Source organism: Aphis gossypii, chromosome 1 (assembly GCF_020184175.1).
Source record: "Aphis gossypii isolate Hap1 chromosome 1, ASM2018417v2, whole genome shotgun sequence".
NCBI lineage: Eukaryota > Metazoa > Arthropoda > Insecta > Hemiptera > Aphididae > Aphis > Aphis gossypii.
Window position 1 is genome coordinate 35,398,879 of NC_065530.1, and position 27,576 is coordinate 35,426,454.

General features: G+C 23.9%; 1 protein-coding gene across 1 annotated transcript in view; it reads right to left on the bottom strand.

Moving 5' to 3' along the window:
* Nucleotides 1-27,576, bottom strand: part of LOC114124827 (rap1 GTPase-activating protein 1) — a 159,109-nt gene that overhangs the window by 127,390 nt on the left and 4,143 nt on the right. The window lies entirely within an intron of this gene.

Genomic DNA, 27,576 nt, shown 5'->3' on the forward strand with positions numbered 1-27,576 from the left:
AGTACTCACGAAAGCACACTGACACCGCCCGGCGAACCGGTGGACGCGGATGGATGTATAAAAACACACACAAGCGCTCGTGTGTATAAAACGAAATCGCTACAAAACTGGTCTTTATCCCCGCAACGAGACGAGCGGTGCGTGCCCACTCTGACACCGAATGTGTGTGTGTGTGTGTGTGTGCGTGTACCTACATAATAATAATATTATAGTGTATAGCGAATAGCCCCTCCAGGCTCGCGACCAATGGGGGAACAACAATAATAGTAATAATAACAACAAAAACAACCGTGTGACGTGACCCACAATCGGTTCGACTGTATATAATATAATATAATATATAATAATATGTGCATCCGACGTCGTCGCCGCCGCGGACGTCAGATTAACGCCGAGGAGCAGAGTCCGGCGGGTGACGCAAACCGATTTTGAAAACGACGGAGAGCGGCGAAAAAAAAAATTGGAAAAAAAAAAAAAATAAATAAATAATTTTGGCGGATCCGGAGCAACACTGGGGGCGAGGGGTGTGATTGATTTCCGACCACCCTCTGCGGCCGATTACGGATTACCGGCGGGTGGTTGTCGGATATACGCGCTGCACATTACCTGTCACCGTCGCGCGCTGCAGCAACACAAAAACCGCGCCCGACGGGGAAGTGCTGTTGAACTGGATTAAGCGAGGCCAATATTATAAAACACACAATAATAATATAATATAATATAATAATGTTATGACGATGATCGCAGTACTTAGCGGTATGGGTTTTGTTTTTCGTTTTTGCGTGGCGCTGAGCCGCTCGGAAATTGCCACATGCACAATGTGTATAATGCACATAGGTTGTACAACAATATGCACCGTTATTATATATATGTATAGTATTTGAGACCATTATGACGTGTAATAATCCGCGTTTACGCATTGTCCGCGACACCTTTCAAGAGCGTACTTGTGTATTATAATATTATGTATAGCTGTTTTTCGTATAATATTATAACAGTGCGATGGGCTTATTAAAATATAATATTACACTATTACAAATGTCATACGGCGAGTAAATACGCTGTTGCAGTGTCAATAATATTTCTTTCCTATACGGTTGTCAGTTGTCACGACCGTATACTATAATAATATTATAACCGTGTTCGAGAAAATATTGACGAAAAAGACGAGTTATTATATAGATATATCGTGTATAAGAAGCATTATGACCAGAGCCGTGCCAAGTAATTCAGCGCCCCGGGGAAAAATTTCATTTGAGGCTACAGGTAGCAAATTTTGGCAAATAAAGGCGCCCGCTTATTTTTACAAAATTGAGGCACCGAGGGCAATTTCTTCTTTCCCCCCCCCCCCTTAACACGGCTCTGATTATGAATTTTTTTTTTTTACATTAATTCTATAATACGATAGGTAAATCAGTAACAAACCCGTAATTAACCGATCGCGTAGACGAAGTAGCTGTAATTATTTATAGGTAGCTGGTATAGGATAATTTATACTAGTATAATATATAATATACACCTTACTCGTGCTCTTCGTCGTAGTGTTATTATTTATTATTTTTATTATACCAATGGTTAAACTTTAGAAAAGTTAAGATATACCGTATACGATTTAATCACACACAATAAATGAAAAAAAAATTATCCATTTATTATAGCAAAAATATTTTTTTAAGAATATTATTCTTTATATTACTGATCTGCGAGTATCTAATCACATTAAAACGGTATAATTACCGAAAATCGAAAGCAATTAAAATCTTTAAGTGTTTTTCTTATTAATCGATTGTCGCTAAAACTAAAATATCTAGCAGAAGGCTTTCAAAATATGCGTTAAAATTGTTAATTCTACACTTTGATTAATCGATTTTTTTTTCGTAGTATAAAAAAATTTTAGTGCTGTTTTTAAAAAAATCACAACTTTATTAAAAAATATATCACTATTAAAGTTCGAATAAATCCAGTTTGTAATTCATAAAGAATACTTATTCAGTATTTACATAATAGTTAGGTTTTATTTTACAATTTTAAATTTGTCTGTAATAATTATTTTTTAAATTTTATTTTTTATATATGATATGATACTATCTATAAATTTAATATTTAATACAATTTAAGTATACTATTAAGTGTAGTTATAAATGTTATAATGTGATAAACATGTAATATTATACATAAAAAAAAATAGTCACTTAATGGCCAATGGTGACAATATATGATAAACACTTAATTCATCAAGTAGTCTAGACTATTTTTCTAAATGACTACGAATTCTTTAATTCTCTTTTTTAATACATTATTAATTCTTCGGAAAGGATTGACTGAAATAGTGCCCGGATCCAGTGCTCGAGCCAAGAACAGATATTAGGGGATTTTAATAGTTTGACGTAGGTCCTATATTATATATCCTATTCCTGTATGCGATATTATATTTTTAAGTATTAAAAAGATAGTTTTTCGACAAAAAAAAATATTTTTTTCTTAGTTGTATCATGCGTATAGTACTCCGATAAAAGAAATTAAATAATGTGAAAATTAAATACTACTATTATAATACTTATATGATTAATAATATAAGTTTAGTACCTATTATCATTTATATTAGATACCTGATTGCGACCAATTTGTTTTATATTATTATTTGTACGTTCATACTAATATCTTTTTATAGCCTATTCAATAATATAAATAGAGTACATTAATTTTATTGCTATATAGGTAGGTATTGGTATTTTTTATCTTCAAATTTTCAATTACATAATGTCAACGTTTTAAGACATTTCTCACGTTTATTAAGTAATTTTCTTTAATGAATTATATAACCTTTTATTAAAATAACTATTTAAATAGTTATAAATTAATATTTATGTATAATAGGTATTCAAGTTTTTTATTTCGGTAGTGATATCAGTACATTTTAAAATATTTCTATTTTCCAAAAACTTATAGTAGTCATAGGTTTTTTGCTAGATGTGGGCGATGAATTTAATACGCATTTCAAAAGTTTTAAATTGGATGTTAGATTTGTCAACCAGCCAATATCATGTTAACCCTATTGCAATATCCGTCAAACTTGTCTTCGCCAAAACACTACATGATGGAATTCTAGTAATAGTAGTTTTTGTCACTATAAAATGAAAATTATTCAAATAATATATTATTTGAATGATACATAATATTATTTTCAATTCGATGTTTACAATATTTATTTTATAAGATAAATTATCTTCATTTTATAATTGTATAATATTTTTTGAGCATAATTATTTGTTGAAGAATAATAAATAATGTCCAATACAATTCATTATGCAACAACTATCTTAACATTGGTCATTGCCTAATTAAATTAATTGTAAGAGTTTCTTCTCTGTTTTCTCCTTAATCTAAATAATAATTGTTTACAAAATTAAGGTATTGGTGAATAATATGACCAAAATTTAAACCGTTTCTTTTTACTGGGTATTTCATTTTATGTAGGTATCATATGTTTTGAAAATGCGTATAATTCTATAATCCTGAAACTCCACATGATATACTCACTTTTTCTTTCAATGTTACTTTATCTAAGTTATTCAATCCAAACCTATTTACGTGGTAAGACGAGGAGGAATCGCACAATAGTCCTCATTGACATTTATAATAAAAAAATGTGATAGAATTGAAAATTATAATTTATTTTTTCGATATAAAGTTATTTTGAAAATGTGAATTTACTGTATTTTAATAGAACAACATTCAATAATAATTTAATTATGTTATATTTTATAAAACGGGGTTTATAATCAAATATTTTTTTAATAATTTACATTATTTGCTGGGTAATAAATATAATATGATATATATACACTAAATATACATAGCTACGGTAATCTGCTTTAAATTTAAAATGTAATAATAATAAATGTAATTTAAAAATACTTAAATGTTTTCAGCGATAATACATATTTTTAATTTAAATAAAAAAATCAAAAACGGTATTAAACAATTAATTTTATTAATAGGTAAATCTTCTTTTTGCCATCGTTTACGACATAGCTACCTATATCAATATAAGTACCTTATTAACATAATCATTAATTATACCTACCAGCTACCACCTACGGAATTAATTAATATAGTACCATATTATGTCAATTTAGAATCAACATTGGACATTTGAACTTTAATTACTATTGTTAATAGACATTTGTTGACTAAATATTTGAACACCATCTACTATGAAAGTTTATATTTTCATCATTACCAAAAAAATACTCATATTTTATAAATATAAATATTTTCTTTAATGTTTTGTTTTGAAGTCAAAGCCTTTATAACTTTTATAATATGTATATTGTATATGTTATGAATCACTAATGGTAGCAATAAATGATTAATTTGTATAATATTATTGCCATACATTAAAACGTGTGATGTTGTGCTCGTAAAATAATTTGTTTTTGTTCACTATCTTTTTATTTTCATATAGTTAGTAGTATTATTACCCCTCTTTTTGCGTAGAATTATCAACTAATAACATTAAAAAAAACTATCAATTCATATATTTGAGTAAAATATATAGCTGTCGGAATATGTTTAAAAGTATTTTTTTTTTACCGAAAACTAAATTTAATAGAAGATAATATATTAATTATTTACTATAAATCTTGTAGGCGCTTAAGTTTTGAATTTAAAATCTTTAAATAAAAAAATAAAAATTTCTATTGATATCTAATTGTTATTCATTGAGTTACTTGACAAAGGCTCATACTTAAAGAATAACTATTAAGTTATATTTTGTTATTTATATATAAATCATCATTCATTTAATATCAGTGCATTCTGTAATAATGTTTACGAAATGTTCTTAGGGAAATTAACTTTGTGAATAAAACTCATTAACACGTCCGTTGTGTAAATATAATATTATGTAGATACATTATAATATGCGTGTTGCGAGTAATGTAACTTGTAAGTATACTGCGCCCCAACTGTGAATTTTTAATTTAAACATTTCCTGACTAGGATTTTTTTTTCATTTTATCAGTCTTGATTTTTGTGTCAGCAGTCATCTCGACAGTAATAAATAATAACAATTTGTTATTATTGAAACTATCGTTATTTATCAACGCCAATTTTTTCTGCTGATCTTACATCGTTACTCTTCATTTGTTTACTATATTATATTATATTTTTTTTCGACATATAAATGGCATATTATTGTATACACAGTACACAGATGTGCTGAATTTGTAGAGCGTGAATAGACGTGGGCGATAAGGAAAATATACCAATCGAATTATAACAATATTCAAACTCGTTGCCGGTCATTCTATTACCTACCATGTATAATAAACACGTTTCACAGGACGATTTTCAAGCACCTAAAGGTGGACGCCAAACTTACCTATATTATAAGAATTCACAGTAATTTTAGTTCCGTTGATTCGGTTCATCGGATTTTTTGGCAATTTTCACCGTTACTGGACCGAAATATATAGTAGGTACTATCTGCACTAGTGGAACGGAATAGAAAAACATAATAGTATAAAATATAGAATACATGTTATAACACACTATACTATAAGTGTAAATATAATACACCATATTGTAGTATTATCATATACAGAATAACTTTACCTACCTACTAAAAGTATTAACAATAATGGAAATTGGGTCCGTGTCCAATCAGATACATTTTGTAATTCTGACACCCTTGTTTATAATATATAATATACATACAGTATGGCGAGTTATAATATAAGGTAAACACTGCCAATGTTCAACGAAAATAATATTTGACGGTTGGTTGTGTAACATGAAAATCAGGATATCCATTTCCTTAATCCATAATATGATCATATGTTTAAGGTATTTTCAATGATGTCAACCCACCTAAAAGCAAAAACAAAAATAATAAATTGTAAATAAAGATAGTAAGTTATTGAAGTCGAGATATTTACAAACTAAAATAATTTAAATAATATTTAGGATTTTGATTTACATTAAATTAATAATAGCTTAAACAATTTTAATTCCGGTAATTAATTTATGTTTATATTTATTTTGCAGTTATTTAAAATTAGTAAAAACTATTATAACTAATATTGCAGCGCTCTAACATACGTTTGTAAAAAATATTTTGATTTATATTTTATACTACAGTAGAATATTTTATAATTAAAAATTTTGTATAATATTTAAATCCTATGTTTGTATAAAGGTTCATAATCAAATAATATTCCAAATATTTATTTTAATTTTGTTTAAATTTTAACTTTGTAGTGGAATCCCATATTTTCTCAAATACTACTAGGAAATTAAAAAAGTGATATCTTTCAAACACAACTCGTATTCATTTGGTAATTTATAGCTTAAATAGATGTGACAATGTTGCCGCTTTGCATAAAAGTTTCCTAAAAATAAAATAAATGTCCTTGTGAAAGTAATGACTTAATATGTCTTGGATTAGAATCAAAATATGAATTATATAAATTGGTTTATCAGTTATATTAAGTTAGAATACAAAATATTTTAATTGAAACTGATTATACGTCTTCTTTAATAAAATCAAAAATACGTTTAAAATATTGATTTGGGCATACATATTATTCGATTAAAAAAATTATATCTGCTTGGTTGCTAAATTAATTTTGCCATAATATTATTATAAACAGTGATATTATTATTTAAGATACGCAATATAATACGAAGTAATTATACCAATAATTACAAATAAGTAAATAAAGTTTAAGAAAAAAAAAGCGATAAATCATTATAAGATAGTTAAATTGTTATTTTATTTTATTTTAATCCATTTCATATATGTGTAGTTTCAACGTCTGATTCACATAATATAGTTTAAACTGATAAAAATATACCTTTCAGAACTCTTTGCTTAAATTATTGTTACATATTACATAGTAACAATAGCACAAATGTACAATACCCTGTAATTATAAATAAAATGTACAGTTGTAAAAATGATTTCACCCTTTTATATGTCTCCCCAATATTTTTTTGTAATACAAATTAGTTGTTTCATTCACAATCTGAATACTAAAATGGTAACACCTTTGTAATCTAAATTGCGGCATGTTAACACTTACTGCTTAGCAATGTAAATCAAATTTTAATGTATTTTTTTTTTGTTATTGTTTCTCAATTATTTGAGTATTCGCTTAGTTTTAAATATATATATTTATATAATCTTGTAAATAATCCAAATCATTTTTCTAGACGAATTCATTTTTTAATGTCACATTTATTTAAAGAAATTGGATATCTTGTAAACTAGACAGTAGACAGTTCACATTAATTTCATTAACTATGAATATCTATGTATACTACATCCTATGGTCTTTAGTACCTATATACACATCATGAAATCATAGATAATAAGTTCATATAAGTACTAACTAACAAGTTTGTTAAAATTATAAATATTAAAATTAAAAACTATTTTAATTTTATTAGAATTTCAAATATAAAATATATCATAGATATATTATACATATTTGACTCATAGATTTTCAGGTAAACATTTTATTAATACACAATATATTATTACTTTTTTGACCACACAAAAATTATCACTTGCTTAAAATATTATGAATTGTAATGTTAATTAATTTATGTCATTATATTATTAAAAATACATTATAATAGCTAACCATATAAAAATTAAAATATTACATTTTATTTGTGTTTATAGTAAAATATTCAACATTTTGATCTAGTTATTTTTCTTAATCAAGTAGCAAATAAGGGTTAATCTCATATTAGGGTCTAACCCCATGATTTAATTATGAAAAAAACATGTTTCAATTGCATTTGATTATGACGAACCTTAAAAAACGATATGGCTCATCTGACTGAATCCATCCCCATACCTGACGGCTGTCACACCTTTGAGTCAATTTGTCATGCATTTATTTTTCACAAATCGGATAGGGGACTTCATTGTTCTATTTCTATCTATTGTCAGTTTTGAACAATATGATGTAAAACATCCGGTAAAGTATTCTTTTATTCATATTATTATGCATATCAAATAGAGTTCCGAATAGAATACTTCATTTATCAACGAGTTCAAAAAAAAATTAGTCCTCCCCTGTAAGGGAATAATTATTCAAAAAATGTTTTATAACTAATATTAATAAATAAGTACAATGAAAAAAACTTAAGGAAATCATTTTAAATGTTTGAAATACAAAAATTGCAATTACTAGCTTAGTGACTTAACAATTTAGTTAATTACAAAATTTAGTCAGACTAAAATAATATGTTAGTATATTACGTATTCATTTATAATCATTATAATGGTGTAAAGAATTAAGATCAATATTTTAGCGTTCATAAAGAAGTAAGTAGATATTCAAAGTTATGATAAAAAATACAAAAAAAAAATCATTGGTATTGAACTTATTATTACTAGGTATGCAAAATAACATTACAAAAGTATAGGTACTCCCATTCACTCCCTTAGGTATATTTGTATTATTCTACTTTATTTACCTACTTTTAAACCCCAGAACAATTTGTTGTGATTTTTCGAACTTCCTGGAGTTATTATATTTTTCCCCCTTTAATACGAAGAAAAAAAAATGTCACAATCCATTCACAAACGAAATGGTAGTTGGCATTTCACACTTCACCGAATCCCCATACAGTTTAAAAATAAACATTTATGTAACAGATTTGCCATATAGCTAGGTGTTTGGTGACAATTAATGTTATTACCAAAATCATTGGTGTGTGTTAAAATAGCCGTGAGGGATAAATTATGAAAAGGTAGCAAAAAGGGATGTAAAAAAATTACATCGCGATAATGAAGTCCATATGCATACAAAATAACATGATAAATAACATTGGACGGAAATCGATCATTTGCTTCGCGAACCGGAAGGACCCCTTGTTTCGGTAACGTCTATTGTTTTCTTTTACATAAAGGATGATCCCCTACATGGAACAGAAGAAAAAAAGGATGAGCCACGTGTAAAACAGCAAAAAAGTCAAAACCATAACGGATAAGTAGTTGGAGTTCAAATTAATTTCGGTTACACTTCAGCAAGTATATATAAGACGATATTTTTTTAAACCATCATTATAAAGAACATAAGGTGTTTTTAATTTATAGAAACTTTTGACCCCAAATTAATTATACTTTGACATAAAACCAGTAAGTAAATTCGATTGTTTGTCTAACATATACCTACTGAACAGATAGAAAAAGTATGTAAAAAGATATAGGTAGTACATAGTATTATAATACTATATAGTATACAGTAGGTATTTTAATTTTAGAGTTATTTGAATATTTTTTTAAATACAGGAATATTCTAAAAATGCTTTTTTATGATATATATTTTATGTTATAAATATACTTATATACTAGACTGAAATGTATATTTTATATAGTTTGTATTAACATAAATTTAAAATTAAAAACAGCAAAATTCATTGAAAAATTATCAAAGATTAATTTATTGTAAATTCATATTTATTAGATATTACCATTGATTATAAATATTTTATTTATAATCAATGATATTTCATAAATTTTAAATTTATTACAAAGAGAACAATATATAGTTGTTTAAAATAATGCATTTTAACCTGTTATTCGTATAATATAATCTATATTTAAATGTTATAATTGTATTTATGTGAGTTTTGTTTAGTTATTATATTTTATATTATTTATCTCTAACATTTTTGATATAACATGTATATGTACTCGTACTTCCATATAATTTAAAGACTTGAGTACTTGACTTATAATACATATTTTATTGCACATTTTTAATTCGTAGACATCTACACGAATTTTTCCTTTTATCGTTTTCATCTTAAATAAAAAATAAGCAGTTTATTAGCTCTAGTCTAAAGCTCATTAATTTCAGTTAAGTAAATTTACTGTTCATTTTACATTATAACTTTTCTATTGACAATTTAAAACTATTATGTTAATAATATTCAGTAAATGAATAAATAAATAAATAATTTATCCTATATTTTTACTATCATATTATTTAAACTGAACCAAAGTTAAAATAATAATAATTTTACAAACAATTTATAATTATACACTAATTCATTTTCCAAAAAATCAATTGTATGGCCTCAAATCTAAACTGATAATTTTATTTACTCTTTAAAATTAATATAGATATTTCGGATTCGGATACACTGTTGTTAAAAACCAAATTTTAATTATTTAATTATTTCAAAACATCACATCCTGAAAAAAAAAAAGCTTCACTCTTTGTCATTAATAACCCTTCACTATTACCTTGACTTCAAATGAATTGAGGACGAACCAATACTTTTAACTTATTATTAAGATCATCTTATTATTCTTATTTTATTTATAAAATGTACTTTAATGAAAATTATTTTAAATTGTTAAGTGCCAATAAATCTATATTATAAGTTGTAACTTATATGTAATTAAAATAACATTCAAAAAATCGATATTAAACAGTATATAGGTATTTTAAATTATTCATTTTGAATAAATTTACAAGAACATGCTACTGAATACGTTATAGTAATTTGTAAATTTAAAATAAAAAACAACTTTTATTAATGATAATTTAAAATGTTATTATCAACAACTCTACAAGTCTGTTATAAGATAAGGCGTTTTAATTATTTCTAAAAATCGATAATTTCTTAGTATTTAATATAGTATGTAACCTTGTATAACTACATATACTTAGATGTATTTAACACTGTAGTCTATGATGATTTTTTTTCCTTGTATTTTGTATATTTAAAATGTTATTAAACTATTAATTCGTTTTTGGCTAGCTTCTAAAGTATAATATACAAAGTGTTAAACTCTCTAACAATTACTCTACATTTGAAATATTTAAAATACCTATATTACCTATCTATAAGTATTAATTAATATGCCAAAGGTTAAAAAGTTTAAATTGTTTGTCTAAATTTTAAATCTACGTTTCATAATAATTTAAACAATAATGCAAAAATTATATAATCAATTTAAGTATGTTATTCTGACAATACTATTTTTTGGTTGCTAAGATTTTAAAAGTTATAATATTATCATTGTGTAATAAATATATTTTAATAAGTCAAAGTAAATATTATTTATCATATAAATAGATAATATTATGTTGTTTTAGAGCATAAGATGATCATGATATCTAAATAATTATTAAGGGATAGGTATGTAAAAAAAAAATTTTTAGAAGTAATTAATATTCATAGATAATAAATTAATAATCGAATAAAACAAATAAAATACGAATTTCATTAAGTAGATAAAAAGAATTATTTTGAAGGCATATTATATGTTGCTTAAAAATTAGATTCTTATAGACTAAATCCTCCATTAACTATTGTGATTAATAAAAATTATATGTTTTATTATTATTTACATAACTTTCATAGCCAATATTACATTTTAAAAGTATTTTAATTCATAAGTATAGTTTTTAAATTTTAGTACAGAAGCTACTTATTTATCAATAATACCTTTTATCCTTAGATCATATTATACTAATTTATTATACATGTAGTATAATAATATGATAAAAGCTTTTATTCAACGCATTATTGTTAAGTTATTAGACTAATCTAAATGACAAAATCTATTAAATTTATATTTAATGTATGATAGTTTATTTATTGTTTACATTTTACCATTTAGACATGAACTATCAACAATCAAAGTATCAAGTTATCTAATCAGTTTAATTGGCATTTTTAAATTATTCATTTCAATAATACATAATGTTATGGTGCATACTACATTATTATGTAATATTATAAATAAGTAAGTTTGATAATAATTGATATGTTAACAATTTTCAACATTGAAAATGAAAATAATTGTGAAACAAATTCTGTAATATTAAATAACAACTATTATCACTCTTTTCTAAATTTATTTATATATTTTAAGGAGAGTGACATTGGTTTTACAATGATAATTTTTATTTTATGTTTGACCAATCAATGTTCAATTTCAATACCTTAAAATACCTATATTTGATTTGAAATTTTGGCATTTTGTTTTAATTCAAAACTTAATAATCGTAAATGCTAGAATGTTCATCAAATTTGGTTAGCATGATATATAATATAAATATATAATAATAATTATAACATATTTTCTAAAATATTATGTCTATAAAATGATTTTACATTTTTTTAAAGCTATTTTAAGTCATTTGAAATATTCTTTTTTTTTTTTAACAAAATTTGTAAATTATTTTATAGTTAGAAATGCATACATTAGTTTATTTATATCTAAGGTTTGAAAATTCAGTGCAAGATTCTTACTAAGTTTGTTTATCAGAATTTATTTAAAAAAAAAATTAACGTAAAGCTACATACAATATTTGTATGACTTAGTTTCAAATATATTTAATAATGAATACTTTTTCAGTGTATTAATATATACATTGAGTTATTACAAACTTATAAAATAAATGCCAATAAAAACATTTCATCAACATCAAGCCATTAATGTAGATTTATAGTTGTTGTATTGTAATGGTTTTAAAATTAAATCGGATTGATCTTCAAATTATAAATTGTTAACAATTCAAAAAATTTTAAGTAACCTATATAATATTATATATTAAGTTGCCAACATATTATACACATTTCAAGATTTTTCATACGGTATAGATTTTAGAATTTTTTTATATAAAATGTTCATTAAAATAAGGAAACAGTTAGATTCTGACTTTCTTGATGTATAAAACAAATAATTTCCGACCACGTGACTATATTACTTCCAAATGATATGTTATAAATGTATAAAGTATATTATAGGAATAGAACAAAATCGTTTATTAATGTGTTTTGTCATTATTGGAATAGGTAGTTGGATTAAATCAAAATAGCTATGAGTGTGAAAAATATAAAAGTATAATATAGGTTAAAGTAGTAAGTATTTTGTGTAAGACAAGTATTACACACATTTAAGATAGTTATTTTTAAAAAAATACTTAAATGTAGAATTTTATATTACAAATACATTATAGATATACATTCTTTGTTAAAAACTAGTGAACTAGTGTTTTGTTAATATATTATACTCTTTATTGACACACAACGTTCATAGATTTCATTGGTTACATATTCACTATTTTTGACTTCATAAATTAAAACACTTCATCGGAAAAATTGAATATAAAATAAAGTGTATTCTATTGACAACTATAGTTATTGTTTTATCATTATATATTTGAAACAATTTTTTTATGAATTAAATACCTATATGTAATGTAGTTATCACAGGGGAATTACATTTTTAAAATAATATCAATGTTAGTTTATAGTGATTGCTAATAAATGAATCCTAGATATCGTATTTTGTTAAATTGTGTTTAAAAAATAATATAAAACAAATCTAAATGTAGGTTAGTATAATAAACAGAAAAAAAATGTTTTTTTATTTTTATAAGAAAAACATTATTTAGCATACCAATAATTGGATATTATCAATTTCATAGTTGTTATTGTATATTCGATATTCTGAAGGATTTTATTTATATTATACAAAAATTACCTGAAAGTTAAATATATTTTCAACTATAGATACATTTATTAATAATTTACATTTTAAATTTAAAAAACTTGATAGTAATATAAATAATTACTGTTTTTCATTTTATTTTTAATGAAAGTATTTTTATTTATAACAAACATAAACATGATTTGATTATACTTATTATAATTAACTGATTATATATTTTTGTTGATTGATGGATTTTTCCAAAAAGTTATAAGTTAAACGCAAATTTACTAATAAAAATAACTCCAATTAAAACTTTTGAAGCTATTGTTTATAACCAAACTAAAACTAACAAATAATTATGATGCACAAATGACTAATATTACGCAATTCTTACTAAAATATTTTTATGAGAAAAATAACACAACATGGCTTAAAAAAATGACAGACGTGCATTTCAATGAATAAAAATTCGCCTATTTACATTATAATTTAACAAATACTTTACTATTAAATGAGTAGTTACACAGTATGTATAGTGTATACCTACTCAATATTCACTCGATATTCTTATTACCTATTCATAAAATTACATATTTAAATCTGCTGCTCCTTCAAACACGATGAAAATACATTTTTACATTTCTATACGACATGTACAACAGTATATGGGCTATTACTCTTACCTTACTTATATAATAATGTAACCATTAATAATGCCAATAACAATAATTTCCTTTAATAATTCAACATGTACCTACATTGTACCTAATTATTTATCATTGTAGTTAGTATTGGTTTTATAAACGTGATTTATGTTATAATATTTACTATATGAAATATTTTTTAGTAGATTTTCACTAGATTTTAATTCATTTCATTACTAAATATGTGTCATCATCATTAATTTGTTATTTTGTTTACATTAAATCAATAAAACATTCTTTGTCTACTATTATGTTTTAAACAATATTTATAAAAATATAATTACTGTAAATTATGATAAAATACATCTGCATTTTATAAAAAAAAATGTGCATAATACGAGTATATCATGTGAACTGCAGTTTGATTACACGAGTACATAATGCATACGCAGCGTATACCTTTATTATATTATACATTAACCTACATTGACTCTATCACTTAGTAGAAAATAATTTTCTGAAATCTCGTGCAAAATATTGGGGGTTGACCGCGTTTTAAAAAAAAAAATAATATAATATAAACGTTTATTTTTTTTAAGCTCTATAAAAACCCCCTGCCGAGTAATACACAACAATAACTTACGTTTTATATTTTCAATGACTTTTATTGGATTTTACATCCTTGACCATGACATCTTTATGTCTCTGCGGAAGCGTTGGTATCGAGTTCAATCGGATGGGGGACTATTGTATGGTGCGGTGTAATAAAAATAAAAGAGAGAGTAGAGTGAGAAGGTATAATAGGCCAACACATAATATACAGGGTGCATACTGCACATAGTGAAAAGAAAGACATCATTCATCAATTTTTGAACTACAACACCGGTTCGCCCGTGTTCCGGTTGCCCGGTGAACAATTCAGTCAATCAACGTTGTATTGTATTTGTTCCGAAAAACATAATATGTTAGGCCCTACGTGGCCGTTCGAGACTGTATTCCAAATATCAACAGAGCGAAAAAAAATATAATTTCTAACCCATTTAACTGCTGCGAGAATTTTAATAGTTCTGCTTTTATGGAAATCAATTAAATTTAATTTAAAATCACAATTTATTGCGATCAATGTATGTATAGCTGCATGTATAGCTATATATTTTATTATCTTACCCTATTTTCGCTACAACAGATGTCCAGTTTACGGTTAAATTGCAAATGTCACACGGCTATGTGGCGTTTATGTAGGTATATAATACGTGTAACGATGATTGATATTATTATACGATCCACGCCTTTTTAGTTGTTACGTGAAATTCTATAATTATACTTTATGGGATTGTAAAATAATCTTTTTTATATTATCCATGGCGATCTTACTTAAAACAGAATTGAATGTAATATTATATTTTTTATAACATTAGTTTTGAATACTTCAATGTATATAGTATATATATAGGTACAATTGGCAATTAAAAAAAATACTTTTTATATCCTTTAAAAATAGGCACTTAAAAAAAGCACTTATATATAAATACAAACATTCAGAAAAAGTATTTAAATAAACCCTTAAAATACTTTATTTTTAAGTTTTATAATATTCGTGAGCTTTTACAGACTCCCGATTGTATTAAAATTATCGGAGGTAAAATAAAAATTGTATTCGATAATTTTGGATTATAAATGAAATAAAATATAATTTTAATAGCATTTTATTAATGATAACTAAATACTGATGACATAAATACTTTATTGATAAATTAAATTACTTCGTGCGCACACGTAATCCACAATTTTGCTTGCAAACTAAGAATAATATTAACCTAATCTTGTTATTATTTACTGTGGTATAAAAATATTACAAAAAATTTAAATTATATTTTAAATATCACAAATATTTCGTAGATATTTGAATTAGTATTCCAAAATGTTGTATATGTTTCAAATAATTGAATAGATATATTATATTTTAAATTATAATCGTATATTTTCTATATTTTCCCCCTTTCTTTTGTTAAAATCGTTTAGGTGTACTGAACTCTTTCAACACCTATTCATTGATTGTAAAAAAAGTGTTATGTTGTATAAAAAGAGTTTTATATTTAATAGATCATTTAAAATTCATATTTCTTTTATTTTAAAAATAAATTATTCTTTAGATATCTAATAAATTTAAAAACTTTTTTTTTTTTTTTAAAAAATATTAAAAAATTACAAAAAAAATAAAAATAAAATTTTTTTAATGACTTATACTCGTACAGATATTTAATCATGATACCTATAAAGTATTATTTCATCAATAACTATAGGTACTAATTATTATTCTTAAAATCAGTTACGATATACCTACTACGTAAAAATGTAACAAATATAAAAAAGACATTAAAAATCTTTTATGAATGATGGTTAAAGTATCAAAGAACTTAAAAAAATAGAAATTTAATTTTCCAAACAGTTTATTTAAAGTAAATTGTTTTCAAATCACAAAAGTAGTAATTTATAAGAAATATTATACATCCATTTAATTTTTTTTTAGATTTTGTTACATAAAACACCAATGAATTTTGCTTTTTGACTTATTTTCTCACTCATCAATGGTGCATAACTGCGTTTTACGGAACATTGAATAAACTGTTCAAGCAAGAATAGTTCGTAAAGGTTCTTCTCTTTTATTTTTAATTTTAGTAAACATGGTCGTGAACGTACAACGAATTCTTAAGTTGAAAACCTCCAGGCAAACTCTTTTACAATTTAATCTTGGTACCTAAATATTGTATTCTACTATATTATGAAACATAATCAAAATTGTAACAATTATACTTTAATAATAATATTTTAAAACTTTGGTTGATTAAGGAACGTTATAGTAAATTTGTCTTATAAAATTGTTGTGATATGAATATCTATAGAAATGTCATTCATATGTTAAATATAATAAGTTAGATCCTAAGACAAAACTATAATTCACATATGTCACTTATTGTTTATCAATATTTAATAACCTACAACCCAGACATTTTATTTATTTTTTTTTTTAATCTTAAAAACCTTCTGAGAAATCTTAAAATATATGAAAATTGAATTTTTTTTATGTTTTTTATAGGTACCTATATTAAAAATATTGTTTATCATTGATATTAACAAAATCAAATAAAGATATATTAATTTTTAATTTATATTATACTTACTTTATTCTAAAAGATTTATTATAAGTATGTTTTTACTGTAATTGGTTTATTTCTCTATTGTAACGGCTTATTCATTATAGACAAATAATATTCATGAATTCTACTATAGGTAGTTTAAATTTTTTAATATTATGCTTATCATAATATCACGTTGAACATACAACATTTGTTGACAATGTGTTTGGATATCAAAGTATATTGTTTTGCAAAATTGTAACATATCTAAGTTAAATTATTAGAAAGTGTTCTTGAATATTAAATAACCCATATATATTGTAAATGTAGGATAATTAACACTAAATGTCCACAGTATAGTGGATATAATCAAAGAAACACACTTATTGAACCCGTATATGTAATAAAACAAATTTTAATTACAGAAAATGGTTTAAAATAATTTCATGAAATAAAATTCTCCATGATAAATTAGGTTTTTTAAATAATGAGCTATCAACTGTTAATAATGAAAAGCGTTTGAATTTTAATTTTTTTAATCAGAAATCATGATAACTTATTACAAAAGATACCATAGAACTACAAAATATTTTGTTATTTGCTTTTCTTTCTATCTTAAGATTATTCATTTTTTTAAATTAAAGATATTAAAATACAAACAGATACAAAATAATATTCAATATTAATTAAAATGTATTTTAAAACCAACATATTTATACTCTGTACAATGTACATGAAACCTGGAAAGTAATTCGGGTAAAAAAAATATTATTACCTATGTAGATAGTCGTAGGTTTCCTTTAACATTTTTCCGCCAATTTTTTGCGTTACGCCAATTCGAAAATGTCAACAATTTATTTTAAAATAATATTTATAGAGATATTTGAAGTTCAAAATCTAACGAAATAGAATAGTTAAATGAAAAACTACAATCTTTCTTTAATGGTATGAATCATTATATTTGTAATTTAAAAAATATATTAATACAATATAAAGCCCACAAAGGATTGAAATGTTTTGCCTAAGTAATCTTCAAAGTATTTAGATTCATTTTAAACTATTTTTACCATTCTCCTACACATTTGTATTGATCTAAAAATCTAAAACTAATAACAATAATTTGCCATTTAATCTTAAAGAAGTAAACATATAACATACCTATGCGATAATTTTTGTAAAAATTATTTCGAGAAAACAGGTATTAAAATACTTAATAAATTTATAATTCATCATTTATGTATTATTTAATTTCTCAAAATCTCTTTAAGAATATTTGTTCAACTGTAAAAATTTATCATTGCTTTCAAAACATACAATTATAATATGCTAATATAATATACTGAGCAGAATTATTAAACTTCGTGTACCAATTGTCTATCACCTGTTTAAGCAGCTTTTCATTATTTTTTATTCTAATAATATTTATATTTTTAAGTATTTTTTTTTTTTTTTTTAATGTATTGTTTATTTTGTTTCTTATAAATAATTTATGCTTTATTTATTTTATTATATTTTTATTCATATAATTTTATAAATATTTAAGTATTTAAGTATTTAATGAGAAATGAATGTATTTTGGTTTGATGAGTAAATATCTCATAAACAGATTTTTATGTTATATCGCATTTTAAGACGCACTTAAAGGTTATAATATTTAATGTTATACATTATATTAATATACAAATATATGTATAAGACATATAAATTTAAAAAAAGTTTACTCTTCATTTTTATTTTCTATTTAAATTTATCGGTTATTATTTTTACATTGTAATTTATCTCAATAAAAATAATTATAATGCGTTGTTATTATTATACATTTACAATATTAATACGGTAGTAGGTTACTAGATACTAATTTTCCGACTTATTTAATTATTCATTCATTCAATACAATGATTACTTTAATAGTTAGTGACTATCTATAAATCATGATTATATTGGAAACTAAAATGATACCGATAAGCTTGAGATGTTAAAATAAATAATTACATACAATATCAAGTAGCATATTTACTTAAAACAACTACTACGTTATTTATAAATCTTTTTAAAAGTAAAAAAAAACTATTAAAATTATATAAAACAATTTTGAGAAACTAAAAAAAAAATACATAATTTTAGGAAGTTAATCCCAAAAGTGAATGGAAAAATATAGTCTTCTGAAATGTTACCGGTATTATGATTTATAAATAGTGAAATTAATTTTTGTGAGGAGAAATGTATCTGCAATCTAAATAAATCTTTATTATACTTTTTTAATTAAGTAACTAATTACAATTCAATTAAGTTTTTCAGAATGATAAGATAAATAGGTACATGAGCTTTTGGATAGGTACATTTAATTATTTTAATTAAACATTCGAATAAAAAAAAACTTTATTTTTTAACCTTTTCCTTGAACTATTTTTGCGGAATCTCAATAACGTAATTTAACTACTTCTCATAAAAATTGAGCATTAAATGCAATTTAATTGCCACCAAAAAAGTTAAGCAATTAAAAGAAGAACTAATTACTTTACTATATTGAAAATAGTAAGTATTGTTACATATTATTATATTACAGGTCGGTAGATATATCACATTTTGTAATTTACAAAATTATTTTATTTTTAAATATATTATTTGAATACAAGTAGTTAGTTGATTCTTAGGATTGATTTCTGTTGGGAGTAGTTCGTTAAATAAGAAGATGAGATGATATTCTAAAAATTTTCAAGTATAATGATCAATAAATGAATATTATAAACGTAGTTACAGTGTTAAACCATATTCTTATTAGAATTTCAGTTTAATGAGTCAAGTTATATATAAATTATCATTAATATGATTTAATTTTAATAAGTTTTAATTAATTAACAATTTAAATTTTATATCCAAAGGCTTTTAAACATATTATGTTACTTTTTCAGTAGCTATTATACTGGTGTAGAACCTATTATTTCATTATATACAAAATATATAAAAATGTATTAGCTTAAATTCTACAAATAAATATTGTTAACCAGTAACTTTCTTGCCGACTTTTATCTTAATACTAAAAATATATAAACATGCATACAAATTAATTATTACCTTCAATACTTTTAAAGCATATTGTGTAGCAGTGAAGCTATTATAGAACTTGCAAGAATTACACCAAGTTTACCGATACCTACTGAAACTGTTTTACAAAATATATTTTGTATACTTCCCTAAATTTAACTATAACTCGGAAATGATATAATTATTAAAACATTTAAACTTCATAAACAGGTAGGTACTAATTTACGGTTTAACAATAATTAGTGCAATAAACACGGATAAAACATAATAATTAATAATATATTTGCATTTTGTATGAAATTATGAAGTCTCTCTGGATGAACCACTTCTCCAATACCTACTTCATTAAATAATGTGTACGGAAATTAAGAAATTAGTTTGGGAATCGACCATTATATTAGTGTCAAAACAGAATAACAAATACACACCTATATAATATGTTTTATAGTTTATACTTATAATAATATTTTATAATCTAAACGTATGGACACTGAACTGTAATGATATGACCATAAATACTCGTGACCACTCCTTTTGCTTATTGTTTGCATAAAATCCGTTAATATAATATTCAAAGTGACTAGAATAAAATTCTAGTTTCGCCCTTTCATTGTCAACAAACCGAGGGTGCGTCCAAGCTGTAACTATTGTTAAGGTTTATGATTTATGTCTGAAAAATAATAATCATAAGTGTCGTGAGCAATCCAGTGGGGGTTTAATTACAAATACACTGTAATAATAGTATAAATACCGGGGAGAAATTTTTTATTTATGTATTTTTAATGCGAAGTGGGGCGGGCTGTTTGTTTTGTGACAGTCTAAACATAAGCAAGGGTATATTCTACGCACATTCCGGTTCCTGTTTTAACCTCATTAAAATTCGGACCATGGTAATCCTCATAACTCACACAAAACTTAATGTGGGCATAAGGGAAGTTGTCCTATAAAGTCTATAATTTTATTGTATGACAATTTTTACTTACATTTTTATTACCACTTTCCCAAACAGTGTATTATACTACACTATAGTCTCGTTTCATAATATCTCTTACTATACACTAAACTAATTTATATAATATTATAATGCATGTGTAATGTGTATATTTTAACTGAGTTAATTTCTCATTTTTTTTTTTTTTAAATTGGTTAAACGTTTTGCTTAATTTTATAAGAATTAAAAATTACTCTCACAGGTAATGTGAATAATAAATTACATAAATAAATAAATATAATCATTATTTTATTTTTCAATTTAAATTTTATAAAATCACATTTTTTTCTATTTAATATAAGTATCTATTGAGAGAAGTTTCAATTTTAATTTGAAATGAGCTTTATATAGAAAATTGGGTTATTTTAGGTTAGAAATTTTAGTTAGGGAGTAAAAAATAAAAATTCCTCGTATTTAAATATTCGGGATAGGCTAAACAAAAATTACGAAAATCACCAATTATTTCTATACCGAATTTTTTTTTTTTTTATTCAAAAAATAATTATTATACACAGTATGGAGACATGATATTTTTACTATAATATACTGAAAAATGAATGAAACAATAGGATATAAAAAAACCGATTTTGTTATAATTTAAAGTTGAATAACTGTTCGACAAAATAATTTTTATCTAATATTAACATTAGAATTTACTTGACATGATATGATTTTTAAAATCATTTGGAATTTTTTGTACTACCTATTTATGGTTATTTTAAATTTTATATTTTTTAAACATTTATTTTGATTTATATATGAGTTTTTTTGTTTAGTTTTTTTGGACAAAGATTCTCAAAGATTTTCTTTTTTTATAACTCAATGAAAAACCATCAAAACTTTATACAATTTTTTTATGATGAATGTTTTAGTTAGATATATTTTAAGAAATAGGTACATAAACATGTTTTTAAATGAACATTTAATGTTTGAAAAGGAATTACAAGATTCTTCAAAATGTATTATATAAAAACTACCAATCAGTAAATAGGAAGGTTTAAAATATGTTAAAAATTAACAAACATTATTGTGTACCAACATATTATAACCTATTAACAATAGAAATAGTTCGTTATCAAAAAATTAATAATAATAATAACAAACTTGGCTATGTCGTCTATCATTGTCACTATACATTAACGTGTTGATAAAAGGAGGGGGATAAAATAGTTTGCACAATTTTTTTTTTTACTCATCTTCTTTGTTAATTTTTACATCCGAATCAAATGTAAAATACTGATTTTGATAAATGGCTTCTGAATCAGTGATGATGATATATAAAAAATAATATGCAATGACAAAACTAAACTTTTTACATAAGAGAAGGGTAATCGCTTAATTGTATATGCTTTTGCATTTTTTGCAGTTGTGATCGATTGTCCTAAATTGTCGTTACAGTTTAATATGAATTAAATATCGGTTAGTTTTTCACTATCATTATTGTTATTATTTATACATTTTTTTTCTTTGATCTGACCCTTCAAAAATACTACAAAACTGGACCCTCCGGTAACGTAGAGACGTAGAGTACCCTAATAGATTTTGAATTAATTCAGTTTTAGCACGTGGCTATATACAAAGGTATATTATTTGATTATTCATTCTATTGAAGTATAATGAATTCATCATTATAATATTGTTTAGTAAATTCATAACACACTGGCATAAAAATATATATATTGTATCTACCTACATGAGTTATTATATATTCTCATATAATCATCAGTTATAAAAAATAAAATTACACTTTTTGCAGCAACGTATTATGACAGAAACATACAGGTATAGTAGATCACTAATAAATTCATGAACTCATTTTCTCACTTCTCGTAATGCATTGCTATTCGCTATCAATACTTTATTAATTATTGTATTTTATAAACTAAAGCACAAAAAAAGATTGGTGCATTAAAAAAAAGATTTCAATTTTTAAATTAACCAAATAATAATTATTTAAGTTAGCTCATCTTATATAATATTACATAATATATGTATTATGTATATATATATATATATTATAGACTATAATAGTAAGATTTGTATTTATATGCACAAAAGACTGGCATAATATTTTAAATTATTAAAACACAGCAGTATTAAACACGAAATTATTACAATATAATAAACATCTACAATGTATTAAAATATTACTATACAGTTAATTAATACTAAACATATATAAATTCTGATTCATTATTTTGGTTAGAGGCTAAGGTAAAGTGAACTTGGAAAATCATAGAACCTAGTTCTTACATACTGATATTGACCATTTTTTTTTCTTTATGGCTTCTATTTAAAAAGAAATATTTAGGAGAGTAAGTAAAGTAAGTAAACCTCCATTGTTACATAACTATATATAAAAAAACTATTATAAATAACTATTTTATAGACGTTATCCTAAATCTTTGTCGAGTACTCAATTGTTTGGTTTCTCCTGTCTATATTTGATTACTTGCTGCTGCGTGTACAAACATCTCCTCGAAAATGAAAAAAAAATGAAAACTTCCTCTGATTGGCATTGGCTTTACAAAAGAAGTAAGCCCTTAAGGGTTTCACTCCTCAATTCGCGTTTCGTCAAATAAAACCACGTTTCATCGTCTAAATTAAAAACGTGATTTACTATGTCACGTTCTTGTATTATATGAGTTTTGTTTAGATAAATTTTATTCAATATTTCTCTTGTTTTATTTTTCAAATACAACTTGAATTGAAAAAATTGATAAACAAAAAATGTGGTTCCCAAAATAATTTTAATATTCGATATCCAATTCAAGAGAAAAAAAGTTGTATTCGTGAGGGAGATTTTTATTGTTGTCCACTCACCACTACCAATCCAGTCAGCTAAAGAAATTTTCTATTGTTATGGCAGTTACCGGGGGAATATTTTGAATAATGCGAATAAAAAAATGTGTATAAACCCCTTTTTTTTTAGGGGAGGCAAAAATACTGCAACAAAGAATCAACACTCTGGAGTGGTTTTCGGTCGCGCATCAGTTGACCTCTATTATTATTGTGACATGAATCGCGTGTGTGGTTCGAAAATAATAAGAGAGTGATTTTTAAATTTTTAACGGTTAATAAAATAAAAAAACAAATTGTGTGGGTACGAATAATTAAATTTAAGTTTTTGTTTATTTGTTAAAAAATTATTTTAAGTTATAGATAAGTACATAATAATATTATTCTTATCTCATCATATTCTTATTATTACATGATAATGACGTATGAGTTAAAATTTAGAAATGACTAAAATAACTGTTACTACACAATACGATTTAAAAATATTGTTGTATTATTATTTTTAGTATTTTACTTGTAACTAAAATGTATTTATGTATGTTAGTGTTACACGTATCGATAACAATAATTAACATTACTATAATAATTAGTTTCAATCAGAAAACGTAGCTCAACTTCGCTATAGCATATATTTGAAAAGATGTATAAAGTGTATAGTTTTAATCATTATTTTTAACATAAATAGCCACTTATAAGTTATAACCTTGTTGTTTTATTGTTGATAATCACAACTGTAAAGGGAGTTAAAATAATTTAATTATTATACCTTGTGGGCAATTATTCTTTCTCTGGATTTTACTAGACATAAAATACAAATCAATTATACATAATCTAGGGTTTGCCATTACATAAAAAAAAATAGACAACAATTGTTAGACGACAAAAATTTGAGAATTGCTACATTTTTTATTGTAATGTTAATTTTGGTGAATTGGCAACTCATTAAAAATGGATAAGCGATATGTATTTTTTTCTTATTAAAACATAAATTTGTATCATGTATGCCAATAATACTTTAGTGGTATTGAATAAAATTGAAATTTAAACACTTTCAGTTTATAGAAATATCTACGTCTTTATTAAACATAGAGTTTTAATAATTTAATTCTATTTTATTCATTTTTAAGTCGTTAATTTTTTTTATGTGTCAATTATTTATGGAAGGTTCGTTAAGAACGTATTTTTTTAAACAATTAGAAATATATATAGTACGATTAAATAACAAAAGTTGTAGGTATATATTATATGTGTGTACACCAATTACCAATAATAATACACAACTATAAAAAATAATGATATAATTAGTTAATAAAAAAATATTTTGTAACATAATTATTCAATAAAAAATGTATTGACAAACCAACAAATCCCAATGGGAGTTCATCAATTGGGCTTAAAATGATCTTTTTATACACCAATTTATCGCGCCCGGTTATTTTCAGGGTTGATAAACCAATTGTGTTCGATTATTTTTAGGGTTCAAAGACCAATAATTGAGCTTGGTTATTTTCAAGGTTACAAGTATTGGTCATTTACTTATTAAATTTACTTATTAATTATATATAAACAATATTTATTATATTTAGTACACCTTTAATTACTTTACTTAAATAAAATAAAAACACACAGTAATAAACACTCAAGTATTATAAATATAATAAAAATAATTAATTACGTATCTATGACATTGAGTACCTAGGGTACTCAATACCCTATATTGTAAAATATTGTGGAATCACTGGAATTCATTGAACCGATTACGTCAATAAGTAACTTGCAACAAATGAAAACTTGATTTTGAATATAATATAGTACATCAATATCAGTATATCACTCAAATTCATTCATTAATTGATTAGTTATGAAGGCATTTCATAAAAATCCTGACACTATTATTGATTATTATTGGCTCCAAATCATTTAATCATTTTATCCCAAAACAACAAATACTCAACCGGTCACCCAGTAAATAATTGATTAATACAAGTTTTAATTTGTAATTATTTTAATATTCATAGCTAATTATGTACGTATAATATATAATATGATGATTCAATATAGATGAAATTAGTTTGAATATATTTTTCATATCTGAAGGTCAATATATTAGGTAAAAACAATTGATTTACCGACCAAAAATATAAAGATCGCAATGAATACACTAATCGTAAATTATAAATTTTGTTTTAGACGCAACCGGTCCATGCCCATTCCGTTATAGCAGCAGGTAAACAGCTGGTGTACAATCCGGAGGACACCCTTGCAGTTATGAATTAACCAAATCTCAAATGTTACTGTACAATGCGCATAATGATGTAAATACAACTTATTTACGTCAATTGTACGCACGCTGTATGTGTAAAGAAACCTATATTGGCAAAACGCCAAAACCTCTCTTTGCATTCGTCATTTATCAAACATACATTTATGTACCTATTTATGATTTAATTAAAAAAATAATAAAAAAATTAGAAATGACGTGATGATTTTTTTTTTCCAATATTTAAATTGTTTAAAAACTTATTATAATAATGTATTTTTTTTAAAAAAAAAGCCAAAAAAGCGTATTTAAATGTAGTGTTACATAATATTATATTATCGATATGCCTTATGTATTATTATTTATTAGTTATTATTGTCCAAACTAAACCATTCAGAAACAAATAAAAAGAATATATAGTGAAAAATAGTTGATCTGTATCTATTAAGTAAACAAAGACAACTAGAACAATGTTATAAACTATGATACGTTAAAGCAAATGTAATGTTTAGGATGCAAGTACACACGTAAATCATAAATCATAACGTTAAGTTAATCCACGAATATTAGGTAGTAAATACCCATCTCTCTCTGTGTATATAATATTTATATTTATATTAATTATATTAGCTATTATAGTACCCATCATAATATACTCAACTATTAAAATTATTTAAACAAAAAGTTGTATTACCACGTTGTGCCTATATCTACAACCGTGGTTATAAACTTATAACACTGTAAAAACGATAAATATTTATAACAATAATAATGGATCATGTCTATATAATATGCATATTAATTGTCAAAATGTTTTTTTTTTAAATTATGAATTAATAAACTAAACAAAATATAATATAATCCTTATTTTTTTTTATTTTATAATTTGTTTTACGTGTAAATTTTGTAAATTTTTACAGTTCATTTAAAAATCAAATGATGTTTTATTCTTATAAAATTCTATTGAGTTTATACTGGTAAAATATTATAATTTGCTAAAAATATTTTCAGTTGGTTGTTATTATCATTTATAAGATTATAAAATGTATCACTGAAATGCAAGTTCCATTATTTTATATTTTTTTATATAGATATCCCATGTCATGTACCAATGCTATGTTAAAAATATGTAAAATATGTTGAATAACTATGACATATAAGTAAAATTACGAAACACGGTGGTATAATAAAATGTAATAAAATATGAATGTTATATAGGT